The 24,220-nt window shown below is 37.1% G+C and overlaps 1 protein-coding gene and 1 pseudogene across 7 annotated transcripts in view; both read left to right on the top strand.

The window, feature by feature from the left end:
* The window catches only part of PTGER3 (prostaglandin E receptor 3), a 178,954-nt gene that overhangs the window by 100,264 nt on the left and 54,470 nt on the right, over nucleotides 1–24,220 (top strand). The gene's annotated exons all lie outside the window — the stretch shown is intronic.
* Nucleotides 1,412–6,546, top strand: LOC132673002 (glyceraldehyde-3-phosphate dehydrogenase pseudogene; annotated as a pseudogene).

Here is a 24,220-nt window from a genome sequence, read left to right on the forward strand (position 1 = left end):
ACATGCTAGGTACCATTTGTCTTCATAATTCAGTACCAGCAGTTATTTATTCTAGAATCTACTATATTTCAAATACAGAGCTAGGCATTTGGTGCTACATAATAAAACTTGGTGTACATAATAAAACTTCACCAACTCAAAGAAGTGCAAGGAAGTTATATTCATACTGGATGCTTTGGTTGTAAATAACAACAACAAAAAAACCCTCAAACTGACTTTAAAAAAGAACAATTTATTGGTGAAATAACTTAAGAGTCTAGGATCTTGATGCCTAGATGACATTTGGAGAATCTGGGTTTTTCTGGTTTTGTTCTTTGCCTTCTCCTGCACTGGTTTTATTCTCAGGAATGTTCTCTTTTCATGCAGGCAAGATGAACAGGAAAAGCTACAGGCTATCATCCTTACTAGTTAGACAACCTTAGTAGAAAAAAATTCTTCAGCTCCTCACAACTTCTTAGTTCTAGCAAATGGAGATATTAGCCCAGTTTGGATCGTGTTTCCCTTCTTGAACTAATTATTATGGCCTGGGGTTGGCCCTAATGAACCTTATGTGCTAGAATAAAGGGAAGTCACTCTAAATAGGATGGTTTAAGTGTTACTACCCAAATCCAGGAAGAATGAATTGGGTGATCAAAAATTACAAATGTTAACTATGCTATCTAGTTGATTGAAGCAAGAGACCCTTTTGTTGCAAATAACAGAAGTCAATCTCAAGGTGGCTTAAATCAAAATGGAATTTGTTTTAAAATCTCATGGAATCCAAGAGCAAAGAGTGTAATAGGACTTCCCAAGGAACTGAAATGAAGAAATAAAATTAATTGGCATTACAGCTGCTTTTCCCATTTCTCTGTCTCTCTCTCAACCCTTCTCTCTCTCCTCTCTGTCTTTCTGTCATTCTCTCTTTGTGGCCATGTGTTAGTCTTTTTTTTTCTACACAACTTCTGTATTTGGGATATATCTCATTCTTCAGTCAAATGTCTGTTTCTCAATGCACACGACTATCTCACAGTTCTGGAGTTTTATATCTCTTTGGTTTCAACCACTCAAAAGAGACCAAGATTACCTTCTCTCATTCTCAATTCAACATGTACGAATCAAACTGTATTACTCAGACTTGGAACTGGTGACCACTCTGGTCCAACCAAGTGAGGCACACAGCCTGGATTAAGCCCACCTCTGCATAAAGGGGTAGTTCTTGGAAAAAAGAGGCTATTTTAATGTGGATAAAATACTAAAAGCAGTTCACTACAACAACTCCACCAACTTTCCTGAAAGATCTTGTTCTTGTTCTAAAACCCATCTTCATCTTCCGGACCTTAGTAAATATGCAAAATGATACCAACATAACAATATTAAAAAATGGCAAGGCAGAGTCTTCAATAATGAAATCCTGTATCAAAATCAATGCCACATGTTTGGCAGCCTGGCCAGGTATGTCAGGAGGATACACAGCAAGCGAAAACCCCAACGACTACTTATTTACTTACTTACTGGTAAGCTGCAAGTTGTGGAGAAAAAAAGTAATCCATTCTAAAGAACGATTATCCACTTCCCACAGTAGTTTTCCAACACATCATCAGGGGGCAATGAAGCAGATAAATAAGGCAGAGTTCCTTCTTTCAAAGATTCACAGAGACTTAGGGAGACAGACAAGTACACCAATGATTTAAAAATAGCTACGATAATTGGGGTGCCTGGGTGGCTCAGTCGGTTGGGCGTCCAGCTTCAGCTCAGGTCATGGTCTCACGGTTTGTGAGTTCGAGCCCTGCATCGGGCTCTGTCCTGACAGCTATGAGCCTGGAGCCTGTTTCAGATTCTGTGTCTCCCTCTCTCTCTCTGCTCCTCCCGCACTCATGCTTTGTCTCTCTCTCTCTCTCTCAAAAATAAATAAACATTAAAAAAATTTTTTTTAAAAAAAGCTACGATAAGTGCTAAAAGGGTGGGCATCTCAGAATGCTCCCAAATTTCAGAGGGGCAAACATCCTGCTACAAGGAGTGTATACTACTTTATTAGGGCCCACCCTAACAAGATACCACAGAATGGATGGTTTAAACAACAGAAATTTAGTTTTTCACGGTTCTGGAAGCCAGACTTCCAGGATCAAGGTGTTGGCAACTTTGCTTTTTCCTGTGTCCTCTCTCCTTGGCTTGCAAACAGCTACCTTCTTGTTGTGTCCTCACATGGTCTTTTCTCAGTATGAATGTCTCTCTGTGTGTCCAAATCTCCTCTTAAGTACACCAGTCAGATTGGGCTCACCCTAAAGACCTCATTTAACCTTAATGACTTCTGTAAAGTTCCTGTCTCCAAATACAGTCACATTCTGAGGTATTGGGGGTTAGGGCTGCAACTTCTGAATTTAGGGGAGGGCAAATACAGTTCAGTCCACAACAGAGAGAAAGAAAAACTTTCTTTCTTTCTCTTTCTCTGCAGAGGAGCATTGTCTGCTTCAGTCTTAAAGGATAAGGCAGGAAAGGTATAACCCTGCGGGAGCAAAGGTATAAAAGCAAGAGTGAGCATGACTTATCTATGGAATTTTAAGTAATTTGGTATAGGTAAAACTTAGGATACATATGAGAAGTTGGAAATCGGTATAAAAGATAAAGTTGTACACACAATTAGGGATGGAATTATATTTATAATATAATTTATAATAAATATATATTATATTTTTTATTTATATTGGGGTGTATTACATGGAGGTGGGTTAAACTATAGTAACAAATATGCCTCAAAATGTAATAGCTCAAACACAACAAAAGTTTATTTCTAACTCTAATAACAGTCCAGTGTGGATGTTACAGATCCACTAGGAGTTCTTTTTTACACAGTGCTTCGGGGACCTGATTCCTTTTGTGTTAAGGTTCTCAACTGTGTGTCAAGATTGGGGTTCTATGTCCAGCTAGTAGCTTTCCCTTTAAGGTCTGAATTGCCAAGTAGCACACTTTACTTTTGCCTTTGTTGAGAACTAGTCATATGACCTCTTCTGGTTGCTGGGTTATGGAACTTATAATATCTTAAGGGAGGCCTTCATGGATATAATTCAATTATGGAAAGCATTTTGTACAGAGGAACTCTATCAATCTTGTAAGTCATACTAAAGAATCTGGGTTTTAGGTTCTCTGCTCCTCCCCATTCAGCAGACAGCTGCATCTTCTGATGCAGTGTCAGCCGTGTCCCTGAGACACGATGGCGGAGGTGAGAAAAATATGGATTTGGCTGTACTGGGCGCCGGGTCAACAGGGCTGCTTTTAACTCTGGCAAAGTAGATATTGTCACCATCAGTGATCCCTTCATCAACCCAATTACCTGGAATACATGTTCCAGTATGATTCTACCCATGGTAAATTCCACAGCACAGTCAAGGCTGAGAATGGGAAACTTGTCATCAATGGAAAGTTCATCTCCATCTTCCAGGAATGAGATCCCACCAACATCAAATGAGATGATGCTGGTGCTGAGTATGTTGTGGAGTCCAGTGGGGTCTTTGTCACCATGGATAAAGCTTAGGCTCACTTGAAGAGTGGGCCAAGGGAGTCATCATCTCTGCCCCTTCTGCTGATGCCCTCATGTTTGTGATGGGAGTGAATGATGAGAAGTATGACAACTCCTTCAAGATTGTCAGCAATGCCTCCTGTACCACCAACTGCTTGGCCACTATGTCCAAGGTCATCCATGACAACTTCAGCATCATGGAGGGACTCATGACCACAGTCCATGCCATCACTGCCACCCAGAAGACAATGGATGACTCCTCTGGAAAGCAGTGGCATGATGACCAAGGGGCTGCCCAGAACATCATTCCTACTTCTACTGGTGCCACCAAGGCTGTAGGCAAGGTTATCCCTGAATTTAATAGGAAGTTCATTGGCATGGCCTTCAGTGTCCTTGCCCCCAACATGTCAATCATGGATCTGACCTGCCACCTAGAGAAAACTGCCAAATACGATGACATCAAGGTGGTGAAGTAGGCATTAGAGGGTCCCTCAAGGGCATTCTGGGCTCTACTGAGGACCAAGTTGTTTCCTTCAACTTTAACAGTGGCACTCATTCTCCCATCTTCAATGCTGGGGTTGGCATTGTTCTCAATGACCACTCTGTCAAGCTCATTTCCTGGTATGACAATGAATCTGGCTACAGCAATCAGGCGATGGGCTGTATGGTCCACACAGCCTCCAAGGAGTAAGAGCCCTTTGGATCACCAGCCAAGGCCAGAACAAGAGGAAAAGAGAGGCCCTCAGCTGTTGAGGAATTCTTGCCCCAACTCATCCACCAACACGCTGAGAATCTCCTGACATCCACAGTTTCCAACCCAGACACCCTGAGGAAGGAGAGGGGCTTGGGAAGTCCTACCTTGTCATGTCCCATTAATAAACTATATTGAACCTAGGCCAAAAAAAAAAAAAAAAAAAAAAAGAATCTGAGAAAGAGGGCATGACTGGGAATTTTAAAGCAGAAATAACATGACTGAATTTTCATTTTTTTCAAGTTTTTAAATTTTCATTTTAAAATGTAATGGTGGTAGCACTATAATGAAAGGACTCATGGGGCAATATGAGAAACAGATATAATATTAAGGAGGCTCTTTTGGTAATTCTGGAAAGTGGTCCTAAATTAAGTAGTGCTGGCAAGAGTGGAAAAGATGGGTCAGATTCCAGTGATATTTCAGAAATAGATTCATCATGAATCCTGACTGACTTCTTATGAGGAGAGAAGAGGAAGAAAATTCTAGGTATCTCACGATTTCTGGCTTGGGTGAATGATGAAATTTTGGTAACATTAAACAAGGAGGAACGGGTGGAGGAAAGCCTCAGTCTGAAACATACCGATTTTGAGACTTCTGTAGGATATCCAAATGGCAGTATCCAGTGAGTTATTGTATACATAAATTATTCAGGAGAGAATCTGAGGCTTAAAATAGATTTTATAGTTATTACAGTAATGATGAGAGGTAGGTGAAATCACATATAAATGGAGTCATCCATAGTAATCATAGATTTATGCAATGACACAAGAATGTTGATTTTCAACTTCCCTAAATGGGTTTAGGTAAAAAAAAAAAGTTTAAATAATGCCAAGTTATGAAAGTAGTAAGTTGTCTATTTTATAAGTAGTTAATGGCAAAAAGAAAATAAAAAGTTCCTACCAAGTATCAGAGATTCATATACTACAAGAAATTATCATAAAACAGAAAATCATTACAAGTAAGTGGGGTTTTCTGAACTTGAGAAGTCTTTCTGCAGGAGTACTGCCATTATTATATGTACATTCAATGAAGTACACATTTAATTAATAACCCTATGTTCTTGCAAGTATCCATCAAGTATGTTGATAAAACAAGAGGTGGCCAATTTTATCCTTCCTGGTAAATAACCAGCTCCCTTCTGGAAACTCTGAATCATTTATATTTATATTTTCTGTTCACTTAAGGGCAGTCCCAATGTAATTACTAGTGGATTAAAAATGATCATATGACTCCTGAGTAAGAAATCTGAATCAAAGACCCCAATGAAACATCCTATTAGGTGATTGTTAAAAAATGCCAAATAAACACCTAAATAATAACCAGATTTTAGAAAATGCTTGGAATTCCTCCTTTTTCTACTTTTTAAAAAGTTTATTTAAAAAATTTTTTTTTGAAAGAGAGAGAGAAAGAATCCCAAGCAGGCTCCATCCTGTCAGCACAGAGCCCTGATGCTGGGCTTAAACTCACAAACTGTGAGATCATGACCCTGAGCCAAAATCAAGAGTCTGACACTTAACTGACTGAGCCACCCAGGCACCCCCAGAAAATGCTTGAAATTTCTTTAGATGATTATTACTAAATTCAGGAAATGAGAATGTAAAATGTTTTTAAAATATGGCATCATCATGGAGTACTTCCCAAAATACTGATATTTCCTTTCATTTAGGATCATTAGGGTAAATTTTGTAAATCATCACCATAATTTTAGTAAGGGTCACTTACAAATTGTACTTGAGTTAATTGTACTGAAAAACTCCAGAAATTACTCCAGAGTAATTTGACCTTTGCCCTGCCTAATCTTGGTGCTCAGGCTCAAATGCGATATTTGGGCACGGACTCTCACATTTGATGTGTTATCTTTTCATCTTCTTCTGAGGTCTGATTTCTATTTTAACTTCTATATCACAAAGAGTTTTAAAGAAGCCTTTTGCTAAAATGCCTCAAGGTCTTCCCCTATTCTCTTTAAAAAAGAGGAGGGGTAAATAGTATTTCAAAGTAGATATCTGTAATCCAGACTGTAGAGCCTTTTAGCTACAGAATTTAAGTTTGGCTCCAAAATGTCATCTTTTACCTCTAAGTTAAAAGCTGATACTTTGAATAAGAGTTAAACTCTTACCTGCTTTTGATAAGATGAAATTATAGAACTAACCTGCTTTTCTTTGGGATAATATAAAAGTGAAATACACTTGACATCAAAACTAGCCAATTGATTTAAATGATGTGTAAATATAGTAAACAATGATTAACTTTTAAGTCTTTAAAGGTGCCCTTCATTTTCAGGTTTTATATTTAATTAACCATGTAAAATAATGAAGAAACACCATGGATTACTTTAGTGGACATAGATAATCACTAAGCTGTCTAAATAGGTATTTTTGGGAGGTGTAGGGGGGTGGCCAACTTCAAATTGGACTGAAGATACATAAAAGGCAATCTCAAATACATTCACATTTGCAAGATCCTCTTCACCTAATTATTCCTTTTGATGTTCTCCAGCAATTTAACTGATCCCTTTTGTACAACATACTCGTTATGGATTACATAGCTTAAATTGACATCCAAATGCTATAAGGACTTCCAAGTCTGTGCTATTCAGACTTCCCACCTTTATAGCCAGTGTCTGGCTGGACATCACATTTAACTGAACTTCACTCAGGACCTGCTTCCCAAAGCCTGCTTCTTCCCCAGGGCTCTAGGCTTTGGCCATCAACACTGGAATTATCCTGGATGACCTGCCCCTCCTGTCATTATAGTCACATGTGTCAATTCTGCTTCTATGTAATGTCCTTGAATCTGTCCATTTGTCTCTTTCCCCAGTTCAGCTAAATTAGTTCCAGCACTCTTATCTGATGGCTTACTCTAATGCTTTCATGTTGCCCCCAGCCTTGTTTCTCCCACCAACCCTCAGCTTCCCTCACCAAATCTATTCACTGTGTAGCCAGAGTGACCTCTCCTCCACATCAGTTCCCCACACTGCAGCCAGAGAAATATTTCTAAGGCATAGAAATAACCTTGGCACTTTTCTGATTAGAAGTTTTGAGAATTTCTTATTTCTCCCAGAATAAATTCCAAACTTATTAACACCACATATATGGTCCTTAATAATTGGGGCCCTTTATACCTCTATTCTATTATTTATTTAGTTCCTAAATGTACCATGCCCCTCTAATAGTCTGAGAGAGAGAGAAAATCCCAAGCAGGCTCCCAGCCGTCAGCCCAGAACCTGACGTGGTCTCAAACCCACGAACCGTGAGATCATGACCTGCCTGAGCCAAATCAAGAGTCAAAAGCTTAACTGACTGGGTTACCCAGGTGCCCCAATAGAATCTGGAATTTTGCCTTAATAGGAGGGTCTGTCTGAATTGATCCAACTGATTTTTCAATTTCATGCATGACAATTCAGTATAAAAGTTTTATCTTTAGCACATTCCTTTCTTTGTTTTCCTTTCGACCCTGAGCCTCCCCTTGGTTTCGGTGTCAGTTGGGTTACCCAGTTAACCACCAGCCCACTTTCATCAGAGAATCTGGTATATAGTGAATAAGATCCCTCTATTAAACTACTTGAGGTTAGGGGTGCCTGGGTGGCTCAGTTGATTAAGCATCGGACTCTTGATTCTGGCTCAGGTCATGATCTCCTGGTGATGAGATGAGGCTCTGCCTGGGGCCCAAGTCTGTGTAGCGCTCCTTGTGGGGCTCCATGCTGAGTATGGAGTCTGCTTAAGGTTCTCTCTTAAGCCCCTCCCCTGTTCATGTGTGTGCTCTCTCTCTCTCAAAAACAAAAAAATACCATCTGGGGTTTAAAAAAATGATAATAATTTAGGCTAAAATCATGCCAAATGACAGAATGATATATTTTTTGTTGTTTCTGCTTATAGTAATAGCTGAGCAGAAAGAGTAGATAAAAAGAAATGAGAAATGCCCCTCTTACTCTAAATTAGACTACCTACATGAAAATTAGAGGTGGGAATTAAGAAATACGTAGATTTTCTTGTGTATTATAAATATGTGCCAACAAAAGTACATCTCTGATGTCACCTACAGTTAGAAATGTCTGAAATTAACTCCAATAGCCTCTTATTAATCCATTCTGTCTTTAATGTGCTTTCTTCCAATGTTTTCATTCTTTTTCTCAAATTTACTAGATGCTTTCTTACACTTGACTTTAGGATCAAGGCATCTTGGTGGGCTCACTATAGACATAGTCTTCTCCCTTTACATCTGGTTTAAAATATAAACCATATGTAACATCAATGATATTTACAAGGTGGTTATGTTTAGATTTGGTGATCAACAAGTATCTTAAAAAGTGGAGAAAAGAAAGTTGAGAGCTGGTAGGTCAGAGGAGGTCAATTTGAGGAAGCAATTATTATGACATCTGACATTATGGCTTGTAATAAGCTTGGCCATCTGTTTCTTATAGAAGTTTTATTGTTTCTGTTGTTATTGCTGCTTCTGTCAGGAAAGAAGATCTGGAGAGTGTTTTAGAAAGCACATTTTTCATAATTCAAATGATAAATCATCTTATGTAACTATTAACTTTAGTTATATCTTTACATTGATGTAGGCAAATTCTCTGGGTAATATTACATGTATTGCCTGTATTCACATATTTGGAGACATCTAATTTTCCTTAGAGTCAATCCATGAGCATTTTTCTTGTTCAATACTTTAAAAATCTATGCTGGTGATGGATGGGCCAATTTTGCTAATGCGGGAACTAAGCAGGGAGAAACTGAGTTTCCCAAACACAGAGTCAATGTGAAGCTTCAGAGTCAGAGGATGTAGAAGATTAAAGAAATTAAGCTTTGCCAAACTAAGTTTCCTCAACTGAAGTAGCTGAATTCCTGAATCGAAGCCAGTAACTCTGAGCTCTGTGTTTTATTTACAGTGCAGCACGTTCACAATGATGTATATTACTCATGCGTATGCTCGGAGACATGTGACTGTGAAAGAAAAAAAGGAGTAGAATTCAATGGGCCAATTTTGTTGTTTAACTTTGGTCAAAGTCTTGGCTGACATTGTTGAGATAGTTTTGCCTTGTGGATAGTTTAGTGTGTGGTGTAATGTGTCCCCCTTTCCAGGTAATTAAGAATTAAGGTTTATCTGTGCTTCTGATGAACGAAAATTCTGATGAAATAAAATTCAGTTCTTAAGTCACAGAAAAATGTATGGGTCACTTAGTAGACCAAGTAAGGTCCTGAATGAAAGTCAGTAAGATTTTTTTCTTACCCTGATTTTCTATCAGAATTGAATTACATCCTGTGTTAAGGCAGGATACCTACATAATGGTAGGTAAACCAATGAACATTTCTAAGACTCACTTTTCTCTTCTGTAGAAAGAGGGGTAATGATACTAGGTCTATAGTATTGTCAGGAGAATAAAATGAGAATATATGTGAAGAGGTTAGCACAAGAATGGGAATAAAAGTTTTCAATAAATGGAGCTAGAACAATGTCAGAGCAATGAAGTCTTTGAAGATTTTATTTTCAGCAAATAGACCCATCCTATTCCTCCTTGTGGCTATTGATTTGTGTGCTTAGAGCATCCTGTAACATCTCAATCAGCTTCCATGAAAGAGACTGCCTCACCTATTTCTAGCTGCTTGCAGTGTTGTTACCATTTCGAAGGATATGGCAGCAAGGCCAAAAGTTAACACTTCCCTAACTTCTGAGTCAAAACAAACAAACAAACAAACAAACAAACAAACAAAAAACAACCCTACCATTATTCTTCTGAAGTCATTTTTTTTTCCAAGAATACCTAAGCACTGAAAGAAAAAGTGCTCTTTTCTCTCCTTTCATGTTCTTAACACCTGTTTATTTGGCATTTGTTACATGCTGGTCCCAGGCAAATAAAAATGAATCTGAGATCATCTCTGCTCTGCAAAAGAATATACTGCATTGTTCACTGATATATATTTGGGAAATTACTGTAAATATATACATTTATTTCAGCAAACATCGAGGAGAACATTTTGGGGAAAGATAATCAAAGGCATGATGTTTTTCTGATAAGCTAGATGATAGGGAGGATTCCATTAAAATCCAGGAAAATTATGAGACAGAGTGCGAGCAGGGGAGGATTAGAGAGAGAGGGAGACACAGAAACCAAAGAAGGCTCCAGGCTCTCAGCTGTCAGCACAGAGCCTGATGCGGGGCTCAGACCCACGAACCACAAGATCATGACCTGAGCTGAAGTCGGGCACTTAACTGACTGAGCCACCCAGGTGTCCCACCCATTAAGCATTTACAAAACCATTGGTCAGTACTAGGCACTATGGCAAGTGACTGAGTTAGAAAATGCAGTTTTGCCCTTCAGAAGCTCATGGCTTAATTACAGAAGAGAGAGATATGTAAGCAAATAATTACAATTAGTGGATTTATAACATTACAATATTAATAATATGTTATATATGGTTCTAAACTAAACTAATCTAGTCTAGTTACTCAGAGAGTCTCTGATTCTACCTTAGGTCTACAATCATGTGTTTCTCTCTGTGTGTGTCTATATGTGTGTCTAGATGGGGAATCTAGAAAGTCTTCATAAATAAGACATTTGAGTTAAGTCTTGGGGAAGGGTAAGACTTCAGCAAGCTGCCTGGGGGGTTGGGGACACAGGAGCATTATAGGTGAAGAAGGAAGGAAACTAAATTTCCTTAGAAAACTGCAAAGAAGGTGTCTGTTTTTCCAAAGAAGAAATCCAGATGGCCAACAGACGCATGAAAAGATATTCAACATCACTTATGACCAGGGAAATACAAATCAAAACTATAATAAGATATCACCTCACACTAGTCAGAATGGCTAAAATAAACAACAAAGGAAACAACAGGTGTTGGCAAAGATGCAGAAATATTGGAAGCCCTCTTACACTTTTGGTGGGAATGCAAACTGGTGTAGCCACTCTGGAAAACAGTATAGAGGTTCCTCAAAAAGTTAAAAAAAATAGAACTCCAGCAATCGCACTAGTAGGTATTTACCCAAAGGATACAAACATACTAATTTGAAGGTATACATGCACCCTGATGTTTACAGCAGTGCTATCAATGGCCATATTAAGGAAAGAGCCCAAATGTCCTTCAACTGATGAAAGGATAAAGAAGATGATAAAGATATAGATATATAGATACATATAGATGGTATAGATATAGATAGATATATAGATACATATCAATTATATATCTATATATAATATAGATATCCATATATATATAATGAAATATTACTTAGCCATAAAAAATAATGAAATCTTGTCATTTGCAATGACATGGATAGAGCTAGAGTGTACTATGTTAAGCAAGATAAGTTGGCCAGAGAAAGGCAAATACTATATGATTTCACTCATGTGGAACTTAAGAAACAAAACAAATGAATACAGAGGTGAGAAAAGAGAAGAAAACCAAGAAACAGACTCTTAACTATAGGAAACAAACCGATGGTTACCAGAGGGGAGGTGGGCGGGGAATGGGGAAAATAGGTGATGGGGATTAAGGGGCGCACTTCTTGTGATGAGCACCGGGGGTTATATGTAAATAATGAATCACTAAATTCTATACCTGAAACTATTAAACTAAATGGAATTTAAATAAAAACCTGAAAAAATAAAAGAAAGTGAGTGTCTGAAGTATAGTGTGTGGAGATGGGGAAGGCGATCTGGGAGCGTGAATTGCGATTTAGACATGAAAGAGAAGCGAACACTCTGGGAAAGACCAGATAATGAAAGGTTTTGTCCGAAGCAACAGGGAGTCCCTGAGGTAGCTACAGTTGCTTGCTGGCTAGAGGCTGCCATGGGGGTCTGGGTCAATGTGTTGTACGTAGTCTGGTTCAGTGCTGCCGGAGCTTTGGCCACCCCGTATCCCACTCCCAGCCAGGTATTTTGTTAATTTATGCCCTCAGTTTCAGAAGCCTTGAAACCAAAGTCCATTGGTATTTCTTGAAATACCGTGGGAACATAAAATAACACTTTTATTTGGTTTGGAACCATTAGCTTCATCTTTGGATATAAACATAATTTAGGTCTGAAAATCAGAGACATTAAAATAGGACTATATAGGTGGAAGCATATTTCAAACTGATAAGAGATTTCTATTTTTTGAGTAATAGTTCAAGACTGGTTTCCTCTACCTTAAGTTGCTGTGAACAGTTAGCTTCCTTTGTTCTTGGAACATTAGCATGTTTGTCCATATTTCATTTACTCATTCACTAATCTCCCCCCACTCGTTGTAGAAGTTGAACAAGGGGGCACCTCGGTGGCTGTCGGTTAAGTGTCCAACTTCAGCTCAGGTCACAGTGAGTTCGAGCCCCATGTCGGCCTCTGTGCTGATAAGCTCAGAGCCTGGAGCCTGCTTCGGATTCTGTGTCTCCCTCTCTCTCTGCCCCTCCCCCGCTCATGCTCTGTCTCTCTCTGTCTCAAAAATAAATAAATTTAAAAAAACATTAAAAAAAAAAAAGAAGTTGAATAAGAACCCTTCCTGGGTGGCTAGTTGGTTAAGCATCTGACTCTTGATCTCAGGTCAGGTCATGATCTCACAGTTCATGAGTTTGAGCCCTGCATCAGGCTCTGTGCTGACAGTGTGGAGCCTGCTTAGGATTCTCTCTCTCTCTGCCCCTCCCCTGTGTGTTCTATCTCTCTTTCTCTCTCTGTCTCTCTTTCTCTGTCTCTCTCTCTCTCAAAATAAATACATAAACTTAAAAAAAAAGAGCCCTTCTGGGAATTTGGTAAAGAATTACCTTTCCACCTGTTTCCCAGTTCACCACTCTGACATAAACACTGTTTAGAAAAACACTGTTTAGGGTGAAAGCAATGTCATTTCATACAGAGTGATGTGTGTCACAAAGTATTTGATTAACCAGGGTGGCCAAAGACAAAGTTAATTATTTGGTCAATATTTTACTAGGTCTTTCAGTTATTACCCATTTTATTTTTAATTACTATTTTCTATTCTCTCCATCTACACATCTGATGTTTTACCTGAATGTACATAAATTATAAGGTCAAATTAAAAAGCTATAAGAAAGATTAAATCATATTTTATCAGAAATCTGTACCTGGCATCATTCTTGGAAGGCATGTTTACAATTAAAAAAAAAAAAAAAGACAACTTTAGGGAGAAGAATTGCTTTTGTTTTAACTTCACTAAGTTTCTGTCAAGTTACTTTTTATAAAACCACATCAAGATGTGACAACAGGATGATAGATAAGAACTACACAGCTTTTACATTTTGAAGGTACAAGAGGCCTCTGAAAATAGACTTCATATGAAAAGTGCAGAATCAAAGCACAGCTATGTCTATTAGTCTTTATTGTTACTTCATTTCATAACTTTGGATTAGTCATTAAAAATGCCAAAGGAGTTATAGGTTTTCTGGAACACAACAGAGTATTATATACAAGGGCAGTTTACAAAGCTCTAGTTTATAGCTATCTTGAGGAATGGAGCTGCCCAAAAACTCTGTTCTGGGGACTTCCTCAGTTCAAAGCAACTAGCAGGAGTTTTGCTTAAATCAAACCTTAGAACTGGACTCCCTGGTTCCCAGATTGTTACGATGTGTGTTTAAAAAAAACAAAAACAAAGAACTTGGGGCACTTGGGTGGCTCAGTCAGTTAAACGTTCAACTTTAGCTTCTTCCCAGAAGTTTTGAAAGGATCAAATGAGATAATCTATGTGAGGATGAGAACATTCTACACTTCTAAAAACTTTACGCATTTAACAAATATTTAGTTAGCACTTAGCACACATAGCACATGTGGTAGACACCAAAAAAAAATATGATGAATTATAAAGTTAGCATTTGGAGGATCTTGAGGTCTTGGAGAGGAGACACAGATATCTGTAAATGACAGTAACACCATAGTGACTACTTTTCCCCTGGGGTGGAAGTTGGGGAATATTTCACAAAAGAGATGCCAATGAACTCTAACATATTAAAAGATGGCTAGGAGTTTTCCAGGCAGAAATTGTGTTAAAGGATATACAAAACAGTGGAAACAGCCTGAGTAAAGACAGAGGAGGTAAAACACATGATGTAGAAGAAATGGTAAGTAGGTCATTATAGTAAAGCACAGGATGTGGGGCAGCATGTAGCAGGAAATAAAGCCAGAAAGAAGCATATGTTGGAGTCAGATTATAAAAAACTTGGGAGTTATGGGTTCTTTTATCAGGTTAATGGTTAGCATAGAGATGCTTTAACTGGGCAAGTACTATGATGATGACAATAAGAATAGTAATAATCATTACTATTTTTATAACAATAATAATGGATAATATTTACAGAACTTCACTCTTTTTGATCGTTGAGTCGAGTAATATTCTATTGTAAATATATACCACATCTTCTTTATCCATTCATCAGTCGATGGACATTGGGATCTTTCTATGGTTTGACTATTATTGATAGTGTTGCTATAAACATTGGGGTGCATGTGCCCCCTTCAAATCAGCATTTTTGTATCCTTTGGATAAATACCTAGTAGTGCAATTGCTGGGTTGTAGGGGGCTTTTTTCCAGAGCTGTTTTCCAGAGTGGCTGCACCAATTTGCATTCCCACACTTGCAATACACTTGCAAAAGTGTTCTTCTTTCTCTACCAACATCCTCACCAACATCTGTTGTTTCCTGAGTTGTTAATTTTAGCCACTCTGACTGGTATGAGGTGGTATCTCATTGTGGGTTTGATTTGTATTTCCATGATGATGAGTGATGTTGAGCATCTTTTCATGTGTCCGTTAGCCATCTGGATATCTTCTTTTGAAGAGTGTCTCTTTATGTCTTTTGCCTATTTCTTCACTGGATTATTTGTTTTTTGGGTGTTGAGTTTGGTAAATTCTTTATAGAATTTGGATACTAACCCTTTATCCAATATGCCATTTGCAAATATCTTCTCCCATTATATCAGTTGTCTTTTAATTTCTTGATTGTTTCCTTCCCTGTGCAGAAGCATTTTATCTTGATGAGGTCCCAATAGTTCATTTTTGCTTTTGTTTCCCTTGCCCCCAGAGACATGTCTAGTAAGAAGCTGCTACAGCCGAGGTCAAACAAGTTGTTGCCTGTGTTGCCTGTGTTCTCCTCTAGGATATTGATGGCTTCTTGTATTACATTTAGGTCTTTCATTCATCTCAGATTTATTTTTGTGTATGGTGTAAGGAAGTGGTCCAGGTTCTTCTTCTGCATGTCTATGTCTACTTTTCCCATCATCATTTGCTGAAAAGAATGTCTTTTTTCCATTGGATGCTCTTTTCTGCTTTGTCAAGGATTAGTTAGCCATACATCTGTGGGTCCATTTCTGGGTTCTCTATTCTGTTCATTGATCAATGTGTCTATTTTTGTGCCAACACCCTTGTACTTAGCATTAGTACTTACAACGTAATAAATTCTTTATAAACATCTCTTTCACTCCTTTTTAAATAAGTATTAAGCACCTATCATTTATTTACAATTTAAATGAATAAGTGAATGAGTGTGTGAATTAAAAAGCAGATGAACTAACAATAATTGTAATGCATATAACTAAACTTTACAAGCTTCCTTAATAGCCTTATCTGTCACCAGTATACTTGTGAGAGTTAGCCTTGTATAGAACTTGTGTAGCATCAACAACACACAAAAGATGTCAGGATTCTTGATTTCTCCTTTAGTGCTTCATGCCCTTCTATATCTAACCACAGTTAATAAGGTAATAAAATATGAACAACAGATACCAAATTCAGGATCCTTGTATCAGAAGATAGAACAGAAACTAACATTTACTGTTTTTAGGGTGTGCTATGTTCTTTCACAAGTCATTTCATTTAATTCTTTTTAAAAAATTTTTGTAAAACATTTATTCATTTTTGAAAGACAGAGACAGAGCGTGAGCAGGGGAGGGACAGAGAGAGAGGGAGACACAGAATCTGAAGCAGGCTCCAGGCTCTGAGCTGTCAGCACAGAGTCCAATGCTGGGCCCGAACCCATGAACCGTGGGATCATGACCTGAGCCTAAGTCGGACGCTCAACAGACTGAGCCACCCAGGTGTCCCTATTTCCTTTAATTCTTAACTCTGAAGTGGTGGTATTATCCCCATTTTATATCTATGAAGAAACTAAATTCAACATCTATTGAGAAACAGAGGCAGCGTTTTTCCTATTTTATATAATTGTTCATATATTTGTTTTGCCTTCTTGACTAGGATTGTTGAAAAAAGTTTCTTAACCAAAAAAAAAACTATTGGCTTTGTACCTATCTCTAAAATTCCCATCATACTTATACCGGGGCTATGGACATTGATACTATATGTCAACATGCAAACATAATCTGGGGGAAAAACTAAGTAAACCATAATTAATCATTAACACCTTGGTTCAGTTTGGTTTCTGAGATTTCCTATAGCAAGCAGAACCCTGAGAAAGTGAAATCTTGGTTGAAATTATTTTGAGGCACTGCCTAGTCACAGTGAAGCTTTGGCGTCTTAATCATCTGAATTATAGGAGGAGAAGAAATCTGCCAGTCCTCCATTTTCTCTAAGGTATTGAGAAGGCTGTCATTAAAAACACAAAATCAACCAAAAGGTTGGAAAAAGTGTCGATGACAAGCTTAGTTTGGAGTAGAAAACTGATCCTCAACCTCTAGAGTTCCTCCAGAGACTGTTAGTTTGTTTCCTTTTCACTTTGCATTGTCACTCATTTCCTTTTGAAAGACTTGCAGCAGTTTCTACATACAACAGAGAAATTGAAACAAATGTTAGGATTAATCAGTTTACCAACTTTTAGCCCCAGGAATTGCTGCCATCAACAGAGCCTCTGTAAAGGTCTAGGAGATGACTGGGAGCCAGCCTTGACTTAGTAAAGTCTAGGGCTCCTTTGTCATTTGTGAAGATACATTTTATCACCCTCGGCTTGTGGAATTTATAATTTCTGATGCCATTCTTGACTTTGAGCCCTGAGTCAGGCTCTGTGCTGACAGCTCAGAGCCTGGAGACTGTTTCGGATTCTGTGTTTCCGTCTCAGTCTCTGCCCCTACCCCACTTGCGCTCTGTGTCTCTCTCTCAGAAATAAATAAACATTTAAAAAAAAATTTGGATATTTTAAATGGTAATTCCTTACCAACTTTTCTGGCTTCTAATTATTTTTCTCTCTACTGCACAGAGTATAAAATAACACTTCCATTAAATGTAGACTCAGCAGGGCGCCTGAGTGGCTCAGTGGGTTGGGCGACCCACTTCAGCTCAAGTCATGATCTCACAGTTTGTGAGTTTGAGCCCCGCGACGGGCTCTGTGCTGACAGCTCAGAGCCCAGAGCCTGCTTTGGATTCTGTGTCTCCCTCTCTCTCTGCCCCTTCTTTGCTCACGTTCTGTCTCTGTCTCTCAATAACAAATAAATGTTAAAAAAAAAAAAAAAAATTAAATGTAGACTCAGCAGGCAATAGCTGTATCCTATGTTCATTTTCTTTTACACACGAACTATAGCAAAACTCAAAGTGAAAAATAAATAAATAAAAGGATTTTTCTTCAGTAAAAGCAGAGATTTAAAAATGCCTATTTAATCCTAAATTTTAGCTATAGTAAATGATATGGTGGTTGAATAATTTGATGCCTGAATTGAAATGGTACCTAGTCACTTAAATACATATAAGTCAACATACCAGGCAGGTGGTGAAAATCTAAATGGTGTTTTACTTAGGTAAATATATTCTGTAAGATATGTTTTCCATTCTTTGTGTTTACTGACCAGCTGTGTTCCTGACTTTCTCAGCTTCTCTTGGGTTACTAGAAGAGAAAGGTATTTCATTATAGGTTCTGAGAAGTACAAAAAATTAAGGATCAGATTCTTTATAGCATGAGACGAAAGACCAACACCTGAATACACAGACGAGAGAAATTTCCTTTTTTAGAAAGGGAAGAACTGGCAAAATTATTCCTGTCTCACCATTTCAGAACTCAAGATTGCTTTGGGTCAGGTTAGATCCCTGCAGACTAAATTACAGGGCAGAATTAAGCCCGTGGTTCAAATGATTAGAGAAATAAATTGCTGGCATGTGTGGATGAATGGAAATAAGGATGTGGAACCCATGTTTTACAGATGGTCTTCTTGAACACAATGTAGTGTCATTCTAAATGAGCCCAGAGAGCAGTTCTAGCCTGTGTTATTCATCATTCATATTTTATTTTTGATTTATATATTTTTTTCAGGTATGGTATTTATTATTCAGCTTCTTGTTGCTGAAAACCAGGGCCTCTATTTTTATCTCTGAATAAGTGTCCAAGAAACCATACCTGTTTCCTCGATGCAGATATCTTAAATTTAAATGTAATAGCAAAATTGTTCTTTTTCTCTGTTTCATTTTGCTTGGGCATTTGTGTCCCATATATCCAGTATCAAAGGATATTATATATTAGCTACATATTAGCTATCATCATTTGTTTCAGGAACTACAATAAGAAGTGTACCACAAATTAGAATCTTATGTTCATGTTCAAAACCCAACCACAGAATCAGCATGCTAGTGCAGGCAGAAGCCACAGGAATGCCCATCTGATGTTCCTTGTTCTTGATGAGGAGAGAGAGGACCCATAATTTTTGAGGGACTTGCCCAAAACTATACAAAAAATTTAAGTACAGCCAGGTTGAGGATTGAGATTTCTGACCCCTAGTTCCTAAAATATAAGTCCAGAATGATCAGTGCAGAATCAAAATACTAGCGATGCTATACAGAAAAAGCAAATCCTTGTTTGGGAACAAAGTGAACAGCTTCCAAAGGTCAGCTTTGAGTTTTGGCAGAAATTGGCCAAATAAACAATTATATTCAAGGTTCTTAATAACTGCTAACATATCTGGGGACTCAATAACTATTAAATTTATTCTGACTTTTTTTAAGTTTATTTATTTATTTTGAGAGAGAGCGTATGAGAGTGGGGGAGAGGCAGAGAGAGAGAGAGAGGGAGAGAGAGAGAGAGAGAGAGAGAGAATCCCAAGCAGCTATCTCTGTGCTGATAGCACAGAGCCCAACGTGAGGCTTGATCTCACGAACCATGAGATCATGACCTGAGCCAAAATCTAGAGTCAGATGCTTAACTGACTGAGCCACCTAGGTGCCCCAAATTTATTCTGACTTTTAAGATTGTTACCAAATTGGCAGAAGTCAATCAGGCTCTCCAAATTATCTAAATTGATACAACCTGACTCCAAATCCTATGTTCTTACCCAGATGGCTGCATTTGTACCCATATCTCCTCCTTCTCAGTTATTTTATAAGAAAAACAATTCTTTTAAGGTCTTTGTAATTCTTAATCAGTATAATTTCTTTCCAAACTCTCCATTCAAGCATTTGTTCACTAACTCATTTCTTCAACAGGCATACAGAAGTTATCACATACCAGGACACAAAGATATATATGACAATTTTTCTCCTCAGAGTTCATAGCCTAGTGAGGGGAACTTAGACTGTAAGTTTGAAGTTCATATACCTTAAGAATCATCTGCACAGTTCTGTGGTTTTCTCTAGTAAGGCGCATCCCAATGTGCTGTTATTTCAATGCTTCTTACCCTAATCTCATGAGGTAGACAGAATAAACAAAGGTCCCAAAGAGGTTAAAGTGATGTCAGGAAATCTCAGGGACCATATCTGTCTTGTTTACCACTGTGACTTATGCCTAGGTTGCTGACATACACTGGGAGCTCAATGAATATTTGACTGAAAGGTTGAACATAGCAAGTAAATGTTGAAACTGGGCCTTAAACTCAGGTGTCCTAATATTGAGTCCAGAATTTATTCTGTTGCATCCATTTTTCAATGTCAGCTGTGGCCATTACCTTTCTTTGTTCCTCAGAGAAAGGGCTCTCATCTACTTTGGGTCCCATCTACTGGAGATGAGGCATCCCAATTAATTAATGCTTATGAAGCTATTAATCAATATATTAACAAACTTAAAAACAATCTCAGTGAAAACAGAAGATGATTCGTTCTCCAGGTTTTGCATTCTGTTGAGTAGGTAATTTTTATCAAGGGGTCCATCAGATCATATCAGAGAGGTGATTGCATTGCTCCTTGTAGAATGCCAGCCTTGAGAGTCCCGTGGCAAGTATATGAGAACAGTGAGGAGCAAGAGATGTGACATTTTCTAATGGCAAAAAGCTATAAATTTGTTCCTGAAATGACAATGTTTTTCATCATTAAATGATGGACATTATATATGATGATATCAAAAATGACAATAATGAAGTTGATAATAATAAGAAAAAATGGCTATCGTTTATTGAGATTCAACTATGTTCCAGCAGTGTGGCAAATCATTTGCATGTTATCTCAAACAAATTCTAACAATTCCATGACATGGATAATATTGTCAATTCCAGTTTACAGGTGATGGAGGCACAATAGCTTCCACTAACTCTAAACATTCAGTAAGGACGATTCATTCTTAAAAAGATGTACTGCTGTCACTCTCTTTAACTCACAGCCACATCCAACTATTCCCCATTCCATACATACATAATATTACATTGAATATAGGTGTATTCGTTGTAACCAGTGCCAAATGAACAGTCAATTAAGCAAAATATTAAAAAACCATGGAATTTGCCCCAATTCATTCTGTGAAGCTGACATTACTCTGATACCAAAACCAGAAAGAGACATTGCAAGAATACATACTATATACCAATATTTCTCATGGTCACAGACACAAAAATTATTTTAAAAGTTTCTGTCAGTCAAATCCAATGATATACAAAAAGCATTAACACATCATGAATGAGTGGAGTGGTCCTATAAAAACAAAGTGGCTTAACATTCAAAAATTGATTAATGTAACTCATCGTGTCAATGGACTAAAGAATAACCACAGAATCATCTCCGTACATGCAGAAAAATCATTTGAAAAAAACACAACATTCATTCCTGATAAAATCTCTCAGCAAACTAGAAGTTAAAGGGAACTTCTTTAATCTGGTAACTGACATTAATGAAATTCTGTAGTTTAGTATCATCCTTAGTGGTTAAAAACTGAGTGCTTTCCTCCCAAGATATAGAATAAGACAAAGATGTCTTTTCTGTATTCCATATTGTATTGGAGACCCAGCTGGAGAGACAAGGCAAGAAAAAGAAATAAAATAAATATGAATCAGAAATAAAGATATAAAACTTTCTTTATTCACAGATGAATTCATTGTTTATGTTAACAATCCTAAAGAGTTTTTAAAAAGCTATTTCAACTAACCAGTGAGCTTAGCAAGGTTGTCGTAGAGTACAAGGTTGAATTTTATTCTTTTTATTTTATTTTATTTTTCTTATAATTCCAGTATCATTAACATACAGTATTATGTTAGTTTTAGGTGCACAATATAGCAATTCAACAATTCTACACATTACTCAGTGCTCATCAGAATAAGTATACTCTTAATCCCCTTCACCTATTTCATCCATCCCTCTCCCACCTCCTCTTTGGCAACCACCAGTTTGTTCTCTATAGTTAAGAGTCTGTTTTTTGGATTGTCTCTTCTTTTCTTTCCTTGTTTGTTTTGTTTCATAAATTCCACATATGAGTGAAATCATATGGTATTTGTCTTTCTCTGACTGACTTATTTCACTTAACATTATACTCTATAGCTCCATCCACATTGTTGCAAATGGCAAGATTTCATTCTTTTTATGGCTGACTAATAGTCCACCATATATATATATACCACATCTTCTTTATCCGTTCACCTATCAGTGGACCCTAAGCCTGCTTCCGTAACTTGGCTATTTTAAATAATGCTGCAATAAACATGGGGAGGCATATATCTGTTCAAATTGGTTTTTTCATATTGTTCGGGTAAATACCCAGGAGTGGAATTACTGGATCATATGATAATTATATTTTTAATTTTTTGAGAAACCTGTATTCCGTTTTCCACAGTGGCTACATCAGTTTGCATTCCCACCAATGGTGCACAAGTGTTCATTTTTCTCCACGTCTTCACTAACACTTGTTGAGTTTTGTGTTTTTGATTTTAGTCATTCTGACAGGTGTGAGGTGATGTCTCATTGTGGTTTTGACTTGCATTTCCTTGATGATGAGTAATGTTGAGCATCTTTTCACATGTCTGTTGGCCATGTAGATGTCTTCTTTGGAGAAATGTCTCATGTCTTCTGCCCATTTTTAAATTGGATTATTTGAGGGTTTTGGTGCTATATGTTATTATATATTTTGTATCTTATAATCCTTTATAAGACATGGCATTTACAAATATCTTCTCCAAATCCATAGGTTGTCTTTTAGTTTTGTTGATTATTTCCTTTACTGTGCAGAAGTTTTTATTTAGATGTAGTCCTAATAATTTATTTTTGCTTTTGTTCCCTTGCCTCAGGAGACATATCCAAAAATATGTTGCTATGGCTGATACCAGAGAAATTGCTGCCTATGTTCTCTTCTAGGATTTTTATGGTTTCAGTTCTCATATTTAGGTCCTTAACTTATTTTGAGTTTATTTTTTTGTATTATGTAAGAAAGTGGTCCAGTTTCATTGTTCTGCATGTAGCTGTCCGGTTTTCCTAACACCATTTGTTGAAGAGACTTTTTTTCCCATTCATATTCTTGCCTCCTTTGTCAAAGATTAATTAACTATATACATGTGAGTTTATTTCTGGGGTTTCTATCCTGTTCCATTTATCAGCATGTCTAGTCTTGTGCCAGTACCATATTCTTTTTATTAATACAGCTTTGTAGTATGTCTTGAAATTTGGATTGTGATACCTTCAGTTTTGCTCTTTTTCAAGATTGCTTTGGCTATTCCAGGTCTTTTGTAGTTCTATACAAATTTTAGGATTATTTTTTCTAGTTTTGTGAAAAATGCTCTTGGTATTTTGATAGGGATTGCATTAAATCTGTAGATTGTCTTGGGGTTATGGACATTTTAATAATATTTGTTCTTCCACTCCATGAGCATGGAATATCTTTCCATTTGTTTGTATTGTCTTCAATTTCTTCATCAATATTTTATAGTTCTCATAGTATAGGTCTTTTACCTCCTTGATTAAGTTTATTCCTAGGTATTTTATTATTTTTGGTGCAACTGTAAATGGAATTGTTTTCTTAATTTCTCTTTCTGCTACTTCATTATTAGTGAATAGAAATGCACCAGATTTCTGTATATTGATTTGTATCCTGCAACCTTACTAAACTCATTCATCAGTTTTAGTAGATTTTTGGTGGAGTCTTTAGGGTTTTCTACATATAGTGTCATGTTACCTGTAAATAGTGAAAATTTTACTTCTTCTTTACCAATTTGGATATTTTATTTTTCTTTTGCTTGTCTGATTGCTGTGGCTAGTATATCTAGTGCTGTGCTGAGTAAAAGTGGTAACAGTGGACATCTTGTCTTCTTCCTGATCTTAGGGGGGAAAGCTGTCAGTTTTTCACCATTGAGTATGATGTTAGCTGGGTTTTTCATATATTACCTTTATTATGTTGGCATGTTCCTTCTAAACCTACTTTGTTGAGGTTTTTTTTTTTTTTTTATCATGAATAGGTGTTGTACTTTGCTGCATGCTTTTTTCTTCATCTATTGAAATGATCATATGTTTTCTATCCTTTCTTTTGATGTGATGTATCACACTGGTTGATTGTCAAATACTGAACCACCTTTGTATCCCAGAAGTAAATCAAGGTTAAATTTTAAAAATAAATAGTTCTGTATACTATCAATAAACAGTTAAAAGGAAATTAAAAGGCAATACCACTTACAATAGCATCAAAAATACAAAATCTGGATATATTTGATAAAAGTATGCACAAAACATTCTGAGAGAAATTAAAGAAGACCTAAATGGAGAGATATATTGTGTTCACAGAATGAAGACTCAACATTGTTAAAATGGCAACCCTCCCCAAATTTATCTACAGATTTAAGGCAATTCTAATCAAATCCCAAGAGTGTTTTTTAATAAAATGATAAGCTGATAGTGAAATTTGTAAGAAAATACTAAAAACCTATAATAGCCAAGTGACTTTGAAAAAAGAG

Source organism: Panthera onca, chromosome C1, assembly GCF_046562875.1.
Source record: "Panthera onca isolate mPanOnc1 chromosome C1, mPanOnc1 haplotype 2, whole genome shotgun sequence".
Lineage (NCBI taxonomy): Eukaryota > Metazoa > Chordata > Mammalia > Carnivora > Felidae > Panthera > Panthera onca.